Genomic DNA, 12,739 nt, shown 5'->3' with positions numbered 1-12,739 from the left:
CTTTTGTTTGGGTTTTCCAGAAGCTTTACTGTTATAAAGCACTGTGCTTTGTAACAGTATCAGGGTCATTGCAAGACCCTTGATTACAATAAAGTGAAAAAGAAGAACTCCTGGCTTAAAAACATGGTTTTACTTCAGTGTAGGAAGCAGCAGTGAAATTGTAATAAAGGCTGCATTCAAGAAGACCCGTCTGAACAGTGAGTGGGGTTAGCAGAGTGATGATTTTTAATGCTTGGGAAAGCTAGTGTTAGACTGCTGATCTGCATAGAGATCCTCTAATGGTCAGGAGCCTGCACGCCTTGTGAAATACAGATTTAATGCCAGCCTTTGTGAGGTAAAGCCCTGGCTCTGATAGTTTAGAAAGCTACTTAATCATCTTGTTTTCATGCGCGGTTAAAATAGAACTGTGACTGTTGAATTTGTTTTAGATGTGTTGGTAAACTAGTAAGTGAGCTTAGTTTCTTTGCCATTAAGAGTTTAACAGCATAGTCCAAGAATAAAGGTAATGTGTGGGGGAGGGTGCCTTTAAAAACATAGCATTTGGTTATTATGCATTTTGAGAATTTTAGGGTAATTCTCATGAAGACTTCTACTTCTGACATGTAGTAATGTGTTACCACAATCCTATTGAAATTCAATGCTGATTTAGTTTTGGGATATTTCACTTGGATACAAAGAATAGATTGGTAGTTATTTAGTGCTGTGTGCTAGAAGTATGACAGTGGTACAGAAATGATTTAGGACAAGTGATACAGCATGGTTGGTTTCTGACACAATTCCTTATATTTATCTCAGAATTCTACCTACTTCTTCAACTGACTCAGCTGATCCTGGAATTGGGGCGTTGTGGCACTCAAATAATTATTTACACACTTAGTAACACCTACAGTCACATTTAAGAATGACTTTGAGTTTCGTTCAAACTTGTTGAAATCTCCCTAGTGAATAAAAATGTCACTCATTTTTGAGTAGGAGTTTTTGGGGCTGGTTTTATCTGACCTAACAGTGTCTTCTCCCTTCGTCACTTCTCAGAACTTGGTTATCAAGACATAGCTCCAAGTTCAGTATTGTGTAAGTGTGAGGCCTGTTTCTAAAGCATGAATCAGTGTTCATATTTTAAGGCAGAACAAAGGGTGAGGTTTTCTTACCCTACTGACTTGGCTTTCCAAGCTGATTTCTGCCTTCCTGAGGGTACTTACTCTTTATGGGTATTTTCCTCAGATCTGCAGCAGAAATTTTAAAACTACTCATGGAATCTGTGAAACAAGAACATCATTGGCCAAATTTTGGTTTCATCTTACTCAGTAATTCTAAACAACTATAGTTTCTGTGTTGGTTGTGTGCTCAAGACATTCTTAGGACTCTATGTAAAGGTGCTGTGAAAACTGCAGCAGTGGCAGGTACGCAGTTTGAAACCAGTGGGATTAGAAAGTAGAAATGTTCAAGGAAAATGCTTGAGAAAGAAGACAGCAGAAAGTAGGAGGTACGGCGAATCTTAGACTACATCTGTGCTTTGTAATGCCTGTGAGAGGAGAGGAGGAAAGTTTAGATAGCGGTGCAGTTCTGCTTTTCCCCAGGCCGCAGGAAATAACCAAGGCTCAAGGTGCCCATGAATGTAACATCTTCTCAGCAGTGAGTCTGAACAAGGACTTCACTCTGTTGCTGTTTGCTGGTGCAGAAATTAATTTCTGTAGATATGTAATTTTCTGTAAATGTCTCACAGGTTCTCTAAGTCTAACTTTCGATTGCTGTTCTATAGGAACTTGCTTTGCTCCTAAAACTTCCAACAGCTAAAAAGAATCCTTTTAAAAAATACATATATGTAAATAATATACATATATGTGTATATATTTTTAAAGGAAAAGAAGCCCCTGGAGTATTATAAATGCCCTCATTGAAAAGCCAACCAGTCACTCTTTGATTAAAAAGAAGATCTTTCCTAGATTGGAGGAGCTGGTTTAAATTTTTCCCTGAAGTAACCACTTTAGTTCCATGTGGAGAAAAGCATTAGAGTCAATTGGATTAGAGCAATCACGATTAGGAATGAGTTATGTGAAAATTAGGAAAGACACATGTCTCATTCTCTTTAAAACTTGATCTTTTTATTTTATTGGTGGTGCTGAAGTTTGGGCCTGGGTCCGCATGCAAATGACCATTAAGCATCCTACCTGCCTCCACCATTTAGTTTCTTTCTGCTCTCAAGGCTTAACCTCTTACATACTAGCACATGGAAAATGCTTAAATTATGTTACCTCTCTATTATTATAAAACATTAGTGGGTAAGGAAAGTTGCCCGAAGAAACATCAGTATAGGGGCGGAACAATAGTACAGCGGGTAGGGTGTTTGTCTTGCACGCAGCCAACCCAGGTTCAATCCCTGGCATCCCATATAGGGTCCTGAGCACCACCAGGATTAATTGCTGAGTGCAGAGCCAGAAGTAACCCCTGAGCATTGGTGGGTGTGACCCCCAAATGAAACAAAACAAAAGGCACCAGTGCAATGAGTAGTGATTATTTTTTGATGCCACTGGAGTATTGCCTTCTGTTCCCAGCATCCAGTGAGCATAGTTTCTTTTAGATTATCGAGCAAGCTGCTCACTTGCTCTCTCGTTGGGTTGAGGATGTGTAAGTGGTGGAACTAAAGAAGTCATGCCTTTGTTTATTTTAAAATTGATGGATGGCATACCCAGTTCTGATAGCTGGAGTTTTGTTTCTACCTTTAGCTGCAAGGGCTAAGAGGGGGCTGGGGGGGTGGCGGTGCCAGAATGATAGTATAGCATGTAGAGTGCTTGCCTTGCATGACCTGGTTCAATACCTGGCACCCCATGGGCCCCCGAGTCTACCAGTGAACCAGCCAGGAGTAAACCTGAGCACTGCTGGGTGTGGCCCAAAAACCAAAAGCAATAAAATTAAAATAAAATAACCAAGCAGAAGCCTAAAACCCATATACTTTCAGAATTAAACTTTTTTGTTGTTTCATTTTTAAGCAACTTTATTTGGTATACATATGCTGTTGACTTAAAGTGGCAGTACAACTTCTGAAACGTGCTATCCATTTGATCTGTTCCAATTTTCGCTGTTTTAGTCGTTCATGACAAGGTAATAAGTACATATGAAGAAGAAAGTAACTCAGCTCTCTTTTCTCATGTGGTCTTGTACACGTTGAGTCATGTGGTTAGTATTTAGGTGCTGTGTTAACTACATTTGTCTGCACAAAAGTTTATTTTTAGTTCCTTACTTGGAGAAGCAGATGTAAATATATAAACATGGGATTTTTGGTTTTTATATGCTGAAAGGAAAGCTGAATTTTTGCTTTGTTCTAAAAAGCAAGAATGTTTCTTTAGTCTGTTCAACTCCCTAAATTGTAATACCCTAGTCCTAGAGCTGGCTCACTACTAAATTCTAGTACTGCATGCGAGTGTGTATGTGTAAGTGAAAATGTGACTTTAGACATTTTGCATTTGCTCTTTTAAAAAGAATCACTGATGGGGTTGGCTAGATAACTCAGTTGGTAGAGCACAGAAGCCCAGAGTTTGATCCCTGGCCCCATCAGTGATCTTCCCCCCATTCCCTTTGCTCAACAACTAGGTTCAAGCCTTTCCTGCTGGCTTCCAGCACTGCTCCCCTGAGCATCTCTAGGAATGGCCTACAAGCACGGCTGGATATGGCTCGTTTTTAAAAAAATAACTAAGATTTGGCACTCAACTTTGGTTTGTTACGAAGATCATCAAGACCCAGCTTCAAACATGGCTTAGTTCAAATACTGGTTAAAGGTCCCTAGTGGTTTTGAAAAGATGTAAGTCTTGTGGATTCTGGGCCTCTTTAGCTTATTCCAAGAAGAAATAAAATGGATTTGGCACTGGTTTCCCAACGTGATAGATGTGAACCCAGGCGCAGGTACCCCATTTAGTTAGCACAGGTGACAGAGGCAGAATATCAGGCACACATTCTAAGCGTGGGCCTCATCAATCCAATAGTTAATGACAAAATTCCTATCATGCAGTATTTCTAACACATGAGACCTCAAACTCATGCTATTCCTAAAATGAAAGTTTTTCAAGAGAAGTAATGTGTCTCTTTCCCTCTCCCTCCCCCTCTCCCCCTCTCCTCCCTCCCACCCCCCCTCTCATTCTCCTCTCCCTCTCCCTCTCGCTCTCAATTTTTGGACCACACTCAACTTTGCTCAGGAGTTACTCCTGGCTTTGTGCTCAGAAATCACTCCTGGTGGTGCTTGGGCACCATATGAGATGCTGGGGTTCAGACCTGGGTTGGCCCTGTGCAAGGCGAAACACTCCCTGCTGTACTATCTCTCTGGCCCCGCTTAGTCTTTCTGATCAGTGTACTCTTTCAATATATTTTGTTCTTGCTTTAAAATCTTATAATAAACATTTTTATTTACCAACCCTGCACTCACTGATCCTTGGGCCCAGACCTGGGTTTCGTTTCAGTTGCATCCTAAGAAGCATAACTTATAGTATAGAATATATAAAAATTAGTGGCTTTTCTTATCTGTCATGTTGGAATTGGGATAAAAAGTAGTTGATTGTCCTAGATAGATCTAATGCATTGTGAATGTCTTTAGATTCAGGCCAGTCTTAGGAGACCACTATTGGAGTATAAATAAGCAACCTTATTACTGTGACTCTTCTTTTTGAAGGTGCATTGAAAAGTAGGTGGTTCATATTATGTCATAATTTTCTCTCTCCCTCCCTCGCCCCTTTCCCCTTCTCTCTCTCCCTCCCTCCCCCCTTCCCCCTTCCCCCTTCTCTCTCTCTCTCTTTTTCCCTCTCTCCCTCTCTCTCCCTCCCTCCCTCCCTCCCTCTCTCTCTCTCTCTCTCTCTCTCTCTGTAGTGCTTGAGGGATCATATTCATATTTGGATGCCAGGGATTGAACCCGGGTCAGCAGTGTGCAAGACCAAGGCAAACCCCCTCCCCACTGTACTATCACTCTGACACCAATCTTTATTTTAAAAATCAATTCCTTGTCCTCCTCCATTGCATTACTTTTTCAGGTCTTTTCATTCTTTTGTTAGTAAATTCACCATACAAAGGAAATAAGTGCATACCACAATGGATTCTTTAGAGCCTTGGCAAATAAACAAGATCAGGCAGATTAATAAGAGAAAAATTAAGAAGTTTGTCACATGTATACCTTCTGTGTACTTGGTAGAAACTCTGATGGATCTGTGTGTGTATGTGAGAGAGAGAGAGAGAGAGAGAGAGAGAGAGACTGTATTTAATGAATTAATAGTTGACTCATGGTGTTTCAGATGGCTGTATAACTTTTGCCTTGGTGACCATATTATATTTTATGAACATGTAGTTTATTTTGATACTCTTGCCTTTGGTATAAAATGAATATCTTTTTTTTGCATTCTTTTTTTTTTTTCCTTTTTGGGTCACACCCAGCAGTGCACACCTTGGCTCATGCACTCAGGAATTAACTCCTGGCGGTGCTCAGGGGACCATATGGGATGCTGGGAATCGAACCCGGGTTGGCCATATGCAAGGCAATTTCCCTATATGCTGTGCTATCGTTCCAGCCCCTGCATTCTTTTTTTTTTTTGTGAAACAATAAAGTTTTTATTGAAACTTATTTAGAAATACATGAACGGAGATAGAGAATTATGAAAGAGAACACAAGGCTTCTTCAGAGTGAAAATAAGCAAGCAAAGAGACAGGCTTGAAGAAAGCCTATCTTTACATTCTTAGTTAAGTTTACATGCAAGGTCGTTCCTCACAGTTAATGACTGTATTTATTTATTGTTTTTGGGCCACACTCACTGGTGCTCGGGGGATCACTCCAGGTAGGCTTAGGGGACTATTTGAATCCAGGTCAGCTGTGTGTAGGCAAACACCCTTCCTGCTGTACCATTCCTGTAGTCCCCCTTTATTTTTTTAATCAACTTAAAAATCAAAGAGTTCCATGATTTTTCATTGACCTTATTAGCCCTATTTTATAAATTAGTAGCATTTTAAAATTCCTCTGAAACAGCTCCGCTTTTGAGTCTTTTGATTTCTCCCTCCCCAGATTTTTAGTAACTTCAAAATTAAGATCTTAGTTTATGACCTTCATGTACTTGGTTTATATCTATTTGCTTTATGGAAAATACTTGAAATGTATTTTTTCTTATGCACTGTAGCTAATTAACAAGTAGTTGATTACTATGTATTTTTCAAGAATAAGCCTGGTATCTCAAAAAGAGATGAGAATACCTCAGCTACGTGATTCATTTTATGCTAAGACTCAATAATTAAAAAAGAATTTCATTGTAACACTGTGATATACCAAGTTGTTCATAATACAGTTGTTTCAGGCACTCAGTGCTCTAATCCTATCACCAGTGTGACCTTCCATCCACTAGTGTCCCCAGTTTCCCACCTACCACCCCAATCTCCCCTCTTAGTTGGTACAAATTTACTTAATATTGTCTGTTACAACACAGAGGCAAGTGGAATTATCAAAACTTAGATAATAAAAGTCAATTTGTGATAATTACTACATCTCCAATGGTGGTACTAAAGTCATCGCGGATTTACTGGGCTGGTTAGTGCTGGTTGAGCCTTCTGAGTTATAAAGTATAAAGGCTCATCATGGAACTTCTCCATTATATTTGCTATGGTCTTACTGGACTGACAGTACTAAGAAATTAGGAAGTGTATGTGGCCATGTATTCTAGGACCTATGGCTTGGAATGATTTGGTGACCTGTCGGTTTGAGGAGGTTCAGTTGTAGAGCTGGGCTGTTTCTAAGTGAGGGTTTTGGGTGTGACTATAGGCTGCTGTGCACAACAGGCTATCTGCAAACCCCGTTTTGAGACGCCTCAGAATTTTCAGCCCAGACCAGTCTGCTTGGGAATATTGGTGGCCTCATGTTCTTTTCTTTTTTTTTTTTTTAATTTCATTTTATTTTATTAAATCACCGTGTGGAAGATTACAATGCTTTCGGGCTTAGGTCTCAGTTATACAATGCTGAAACAACCATCCCTTCACCAGTGCCCATATACCACCACCAAAAAAAAAAAAAACCCACACAGTACACCTCCCATCCCGCCCCCCCACCCCCTACCTTGTAACTGATAAGTTTCATTTTACATTCTGTTTACTTTGGTTACATTCAATATTTCAACACAAACCTCACTATTGTTGTTAGGAGTACCCCACTAGATTCAGACCTACTGTGAAGACCCGCGGCCGCGCGGTTTTGAATTTCTGTACTTTAACAAGAAGTCCGGGGAGATTTCTTCCAGATATTAGATAATTGCAGGCTTGAAAACCCAGTCTGTGGTCGTCTTAATATGGCGGCCACCTCGCCCTTCATCCCCGGAGAGAAAGAGGCGAGAGAGAGAAATACTTTTCCCCTCCCGGGCGGGCACAGGGCCGAGGCTTAGTTCTCAGGCTGGAGACATTCTGCGAGGAGTTGCTCACACCGAAAGAGGTTTTGCTGGGTCTGGATTCACGCTTGTACAGCTGCGGAGAGGCCGCACATGCGTGCGGCCCCCGGGATCACATCTCGGCGGTGGGTCCTCATGTTCTTTTCAAGCTTAGTTGTGGAGCAGGGCGATTTCTGTAAGGAAATGTTGAGTGTTGAATGGCTTTCTAACTTTTCATCATCGTGGGTTTTTTTTAATCTCTCCCCACCCAGTCAAAAAAGTAGTAATTAATATGCTTATTCTGAACTCAGAGAATTTAGAAGAAAGGTGTCACATATTGTTCATTGTAGTTCACTTAATTTTGATTTTGTATTATAGTAGTTATGGAAGTGACATAGCCTAGTTGCCCTATGGTGATGTGGTGTACCTCAGAAGCCAAATGCTCCCTGTCTGTAGCTAAAATACTAATGTTTATTGAAATTGATGGACCATGTAGACTTAAAGTTTCCAAACTTATTTGGCCTGCGCCCACTTTTCAGAAAAATCCACATAGTGACCCCTCAGAAATCTACGTTCTTTATGCAATAGAAAGCACCCCCAGTTTCATCCGAAGCTGCTGCTACGTACTACTCATGTCCTCCACCCGCTCCTCTCAAAGTCCTTGGGCATTATAGTCCACTTTGGAGAAACAGTGCTTTAATAGAAATCAGTCTCCTTTGGTTTTCAAACTTTAGGATACTCGGGCCTGCTGAGCTTGGGATCAAACCAGGTTCAGTATTTGTAAGGCATACAACTCTTACTTTGTACAGTCTCTCTGGCCCTGGTTTTTAAACACTTTTCCTAAGAGTCTCTTTAATTTTAAAGCTCTCATTCTTTTCTGAAGCCTCTGAACAACCCCTTAGAAAACACCTTTAAAAAAAAACACTTGACAGTGTCGGTTCTGAGTAACAGTTGCAGCTTTTCCCTATTTAGTACCTGGAAAAGATGCTTCTGCATAACTCTTTATCAATGTCTTGGGTTAGAAGAGACTTCTGAGTCTGAATAGGGTCATAGAATGCCATGGTTCTGGATTTTTAAATTTTATTTTAAAGAAATTTTATCTACTAGACTTTTTGATAATCACTTCTTTACCTTTTGAACAGTCATAAGGGTTTCAGGGCTCAGTGATGAATTTTACACTAATTATCTCCAGCATTACTGTAGATTGAAATGAAGATAAAAAATGGAATTTGGAGGACTGGAGAGATAGGATGGTGGGTAGGGCACTTGTCTTGTGTGCAGCCAACCTGGGTTCAACCCCCAGCACTACATAGTCCCCTGAGCTCACCAGGAGTGGTTCCTGAGCCCAGCCAGGTGAGGCCACCAAAGCAAAAAAAAGAAAGGAAGGAAAAGATAAAACAAAATTTGTCATTATTTGAAAGGCCTTACTTATATATTTTCTAATTATAAGAATGCAAGAGACTTTCTTGGGGTTATTTAAAAAAAACCTTATATTTTCACTAATAGAAGTAAATGGGAGGCTGATAATTTTACATGCATTTATATATCACATACAGAGCCTTGTGACTTTTAAAAATGTCTCTAGTCATTTATTGCTCTCTACTTTCACTAGGAAACAGCTTAACAGATAATTATCCCAAGGCATGATTTGAGAGTAACTGTTAGGAGAGGTTCAAGATGCTGTGGGAACACTCAGAAGGTGGTTTGAAATTAGGGTTAAGGTGGTAAGAAAAAAGCTCTACAAAAGTTTGAAATTAGGCTTAAGGTGGTAAGAAAAAGCTCTACAAGAGTCATGACTTCTCATAAAAATTGATACGAAAGCATAGGACACAGTGAGGAATGAGAGAAAGTATTCCTAAAGAATTAGAAATGCATGTGGGTGATCATAGCTTGGAAGATGTCAATGCTCATAGACATTTATGTCTGAAGAAATGGGAGTATATGAACTGCAGCAAGGATGGAGAGTGTGTGCAGAGTAAGAAGGAAAGGAGCCCCCTGCACAAGTTCTGTTATCTTTTTGTTTCTTTTTGGATTTGGGGCCACGCCCAGTAGTAGTACTCACTGGTGTGGTTATTCCTGGCTCTGTCCTCAGGAATGAACCCTGGCTGTGATTGCAGGGCCATATGTGGCACAGACTAAGACCAGTCGAATGCAAGGCAAGTGCCTCATGTCCTATGTTCTCTGGTCCTTTGAATAGTAGGCTCACTTAGGAACTTCTGCCGTCATTTCTTGGGACTAAAAAAAAAGTTAGGCCAGGGACATGTGCATCATTCTTGAATTTTTCTATTCTGTTCCTTCTTAGATAGGCCAGGTGAGAGTAGAGTCAGAGTGAAACAGACTGCAAGGTATTAGTGAAGAATTGCTGAGCATACTCACTACCATTGCAGTGACATCTGGTGTTACCTCTGACAAGCGGTCAGGTTTTAGCCAGTTTATTGTAGGAGAATGTTTACTCTCTCTGAGATAACAGTCCATTCTTTGGAAGAAATAAAAATACTTGTTTTTTCAAAGATCATCACCAAAATAGATATAATTCTTCAGGAAATTCTATGAGGGCCCTGGGTTTGATTCTCCTAGTACAAAAAGGAGGGTGAGGGTGATGGTATGGTACCTTTCTTGAATGTAACATCCTGTATAATTATGCTTAATAAACTCACTCTTCTGTCATTCAGAACTCCAGTTAACTCCAGTTATGTGTGACAGATTAACAGGACTTTGTGGAATTTGTTGCTATTGATTATTTTATCTCAGATTATGAACCACCTAGAGAATGATTATGGGTAGTTCAGCCCACTCCTGTGGGAGTTTAGTAAAAGGTGTGTCTAAATAGAAGCTGTCTTTGCAGGAGAAAGGTTCTGTTGAAGCTGATTTTTAGAAACACTTCACTGTATGGAAACTGTGGTGTTGGAAGCCATCCCTGCTAATAACTTTTGAATTCCCATATTTACCTTTTAGTGATTCCTGTATTTACCAGCTGGTATTTACCTGCTGAGAAGAAGCTTTATGATGAAACCTCAAACTTGCCTTTTCTTTTTCTTGGAAAGCCTTCTTGTCACTGCTTAGTGGGAACATGCATTAGTAATGAGTAGCCTGTGCTTAATAATTAAGTCTCATAGTTGCAAGTTGATCGTTCGAAGATTCACTTTTTAAACTTTTACCTAACTGAATCTACAGATATGTTCATAACAGCTTTAATTTTAAAGAGAAGAGAAGTAGAATCTCATTTTATAATTTGGTAAAAGTGGTATTTGTAAAGGCATTATTATGGTTGTATGTTTTTAAAAAATGTGTTATATGCTTATCTCTATAATAATTTTGATGGAGCTCTAAACTTCTTGTTTTGATTTTATTTTTTTGTTGGGTTTGTTTTGTTATTTGTTTCTTTTTAGTTTTTGTTTTTGGGCCTCACCCAGCTATATTCAGGGGGATTGAACTGGGATCAGGTACTTGCAAGACAAGTAAGAGCCTTAGTTCCCATGCTATTTCTCTGGCCCTTGGATTTTTTATATATACATATATGTATGTATATATATGTATATGTGTATATGTATGTATATATACTTAAGGAATGCATTTATTTAAAAGGTAATCTGTTGAGTATAAACTAAGATTTAGTAAATCACTGCTTCTGAATTGTTTTGACCTTGTTAATGAGGCATAAACCTCTATTTTTTTAAGTAATAAGAAAGACAAATTGATTTTTAGGATAGTTTGACAAAGAAAGAATTAAGAGATTCATGGTGTGGGTTGCATTTTAAAGTGAATTTTTCTATAATTACCTCAAAAGTCAGTTTAGGCATTTGCTTTTATATAACTTTCGAACTAAAATTTATACCCAAAATGAGGGCATTTGTGGGTATGTGGGGTAACAAAGGACTGAGCTCTTATGGGGTCATTGAGCCTACAGTTTAGGTTTCAGATTCTAGATATTTCCTGGAACAAATGATCAATTAGAAACACTCTAAAAATATGACTAGAAACAATGACAGTTGTATAAGAAATTACTTAGAAAATGGTTATAGGATTATAATATTTCAGAAATACAATGCTCTGTGAAATTATTTAAAGAAAACCATTTTCAAAATCAGTTTTGTAACCAGTTACTGCCTATAATTCAATTAAAAAAAATTTTTTTTTTACTAAGGGATTAGAACAGCTCTGTGACCTTCAAATGAACATTCAGGAGGCTCATAGGCACCTCCTGTTTTTTTTCTGATCAGGCCAGCTTTTCAGAGCCTGGGCTTGGGTTGCATTGCCCCTGGGGCTCTACATATGGGGGATTATATGTGTCACTTGGACAGCGTTTGGAGTACCTCAATAGCTGTTCCAAGGCCCTGGGGGCCTGTGTGATGCCAGGGATTGAACCTTGGTTGGCTGTATGCAAAGCATGCAACCAAATCCCTTTACGATTTTCTCCAGCCTCTATAGAGAAATTTCCTTGAAGTGTTTTATTATCTAGGACTAAAACTTTCCTAGTTAGAATTATGAGGTTAGTTTTTTAAAAAATAGAAACTTTTGTTTTACTGGCATTATGATCTTTGACATTTTCAGTCACTGATTGTATTTGTAATATGCTTTTCTTTCTGATGACTGAATGATTCATAGTTTATTTCTCCAGTAGAAATTGTCATGCCCAAATCAACTACTTTTTTTTGTATACATAGTTTTATTGAAAATGGAAAACAGTTTTTTTTTAATTGAATCACTATGTGGAAAGTTACAAAGCTTTTAGGTTTAAGACTCAGTTATACAGTGCTCAAACATCCATCCCTTCACCAGTGCACATATTCCACCACCAAGAATCACAGTATACCTTTCCCCACCCCCCAGCCCTCTACCCCGCCTGTGTAGCTGAATAAATTTCACTTTACTTCCACTTTATTTTGATTACATTCAATATTTCAACAAAAAACTCACTATTATTGTTTGGAGTTTCTCCCCCCAAAGTCAGACCTGCTGAAAAGGAAGCATTTGATAATTTGTTTTCCATTGCTGAGAATGAAGAGATACGAGGTCGAGTGGCTGCTGTGGCCATGCCGTTTTGGTTTTCTGAATTTTAGTATTTTAACCGAATCAACTACTTATTGAGACTCTACTTTAGCCATTAATAATATTGGACTCTACTTAATTTTATCAGGATGCTCAATCACATCCTAGCAATATATGGGTATTGTGGGGAAAGGGTGAAAGAAATAATGTTGACAAGATTTTATAGTATCAATTTATCATTTAGATGGCAGCACTTAATACTCATAAATCCCCTCTTCTATTTTTGTGTGTGTTTGTTGAATAATTGATATTCCTCAATATTCTTTCTTTCTCCTCTAACAGTTCATAGATATAGGGGCAGAAGGACCAAGTGTCAT

The 12,739-nt window shown here is 39.0% G+C and overlaps 1 protein-coding gene across 4 annotated transcripts in view; it reads left to right on the top strand.

The window, feature by feature from the left end:
- Positions 1-12,739, top strand: part of CTNNA1 (catenin alpha 1) — a 289,737-nt gene that overhangs the window by 225,890 nt on the left and 51,108 nt on the right. The window contains exon 1 of one of the 4 annotated variants that reach the window (XM_055141104.1): positions 51-197. The exons of 2 other annotated variants lie outside the window; for them this stretch is intronic. The gene's annotated coding sequence lies outside the window, so the exon portion shown is untranslated. One more of the 4 variants, XM_055141103.1, reaches the window with a different exon arrangement.

The sequence above is a fragment of the Sorex araneus genome, chromosome 6 (assembly GCF_027595985.1).
Source record: "Sorex araneus isolate mSorAra2 chromosome 6, mSorAra2.pri, whole genome shotgun sequence".
NCBI lineage: Eukaryota > Metazoa > Chordata > Mammalia > Eulipotyphla > Soricidae > Sorex > Sorex araneus.
This window is presented reverse-complemented; position numbering and strand designations above follow the sequence as displayed.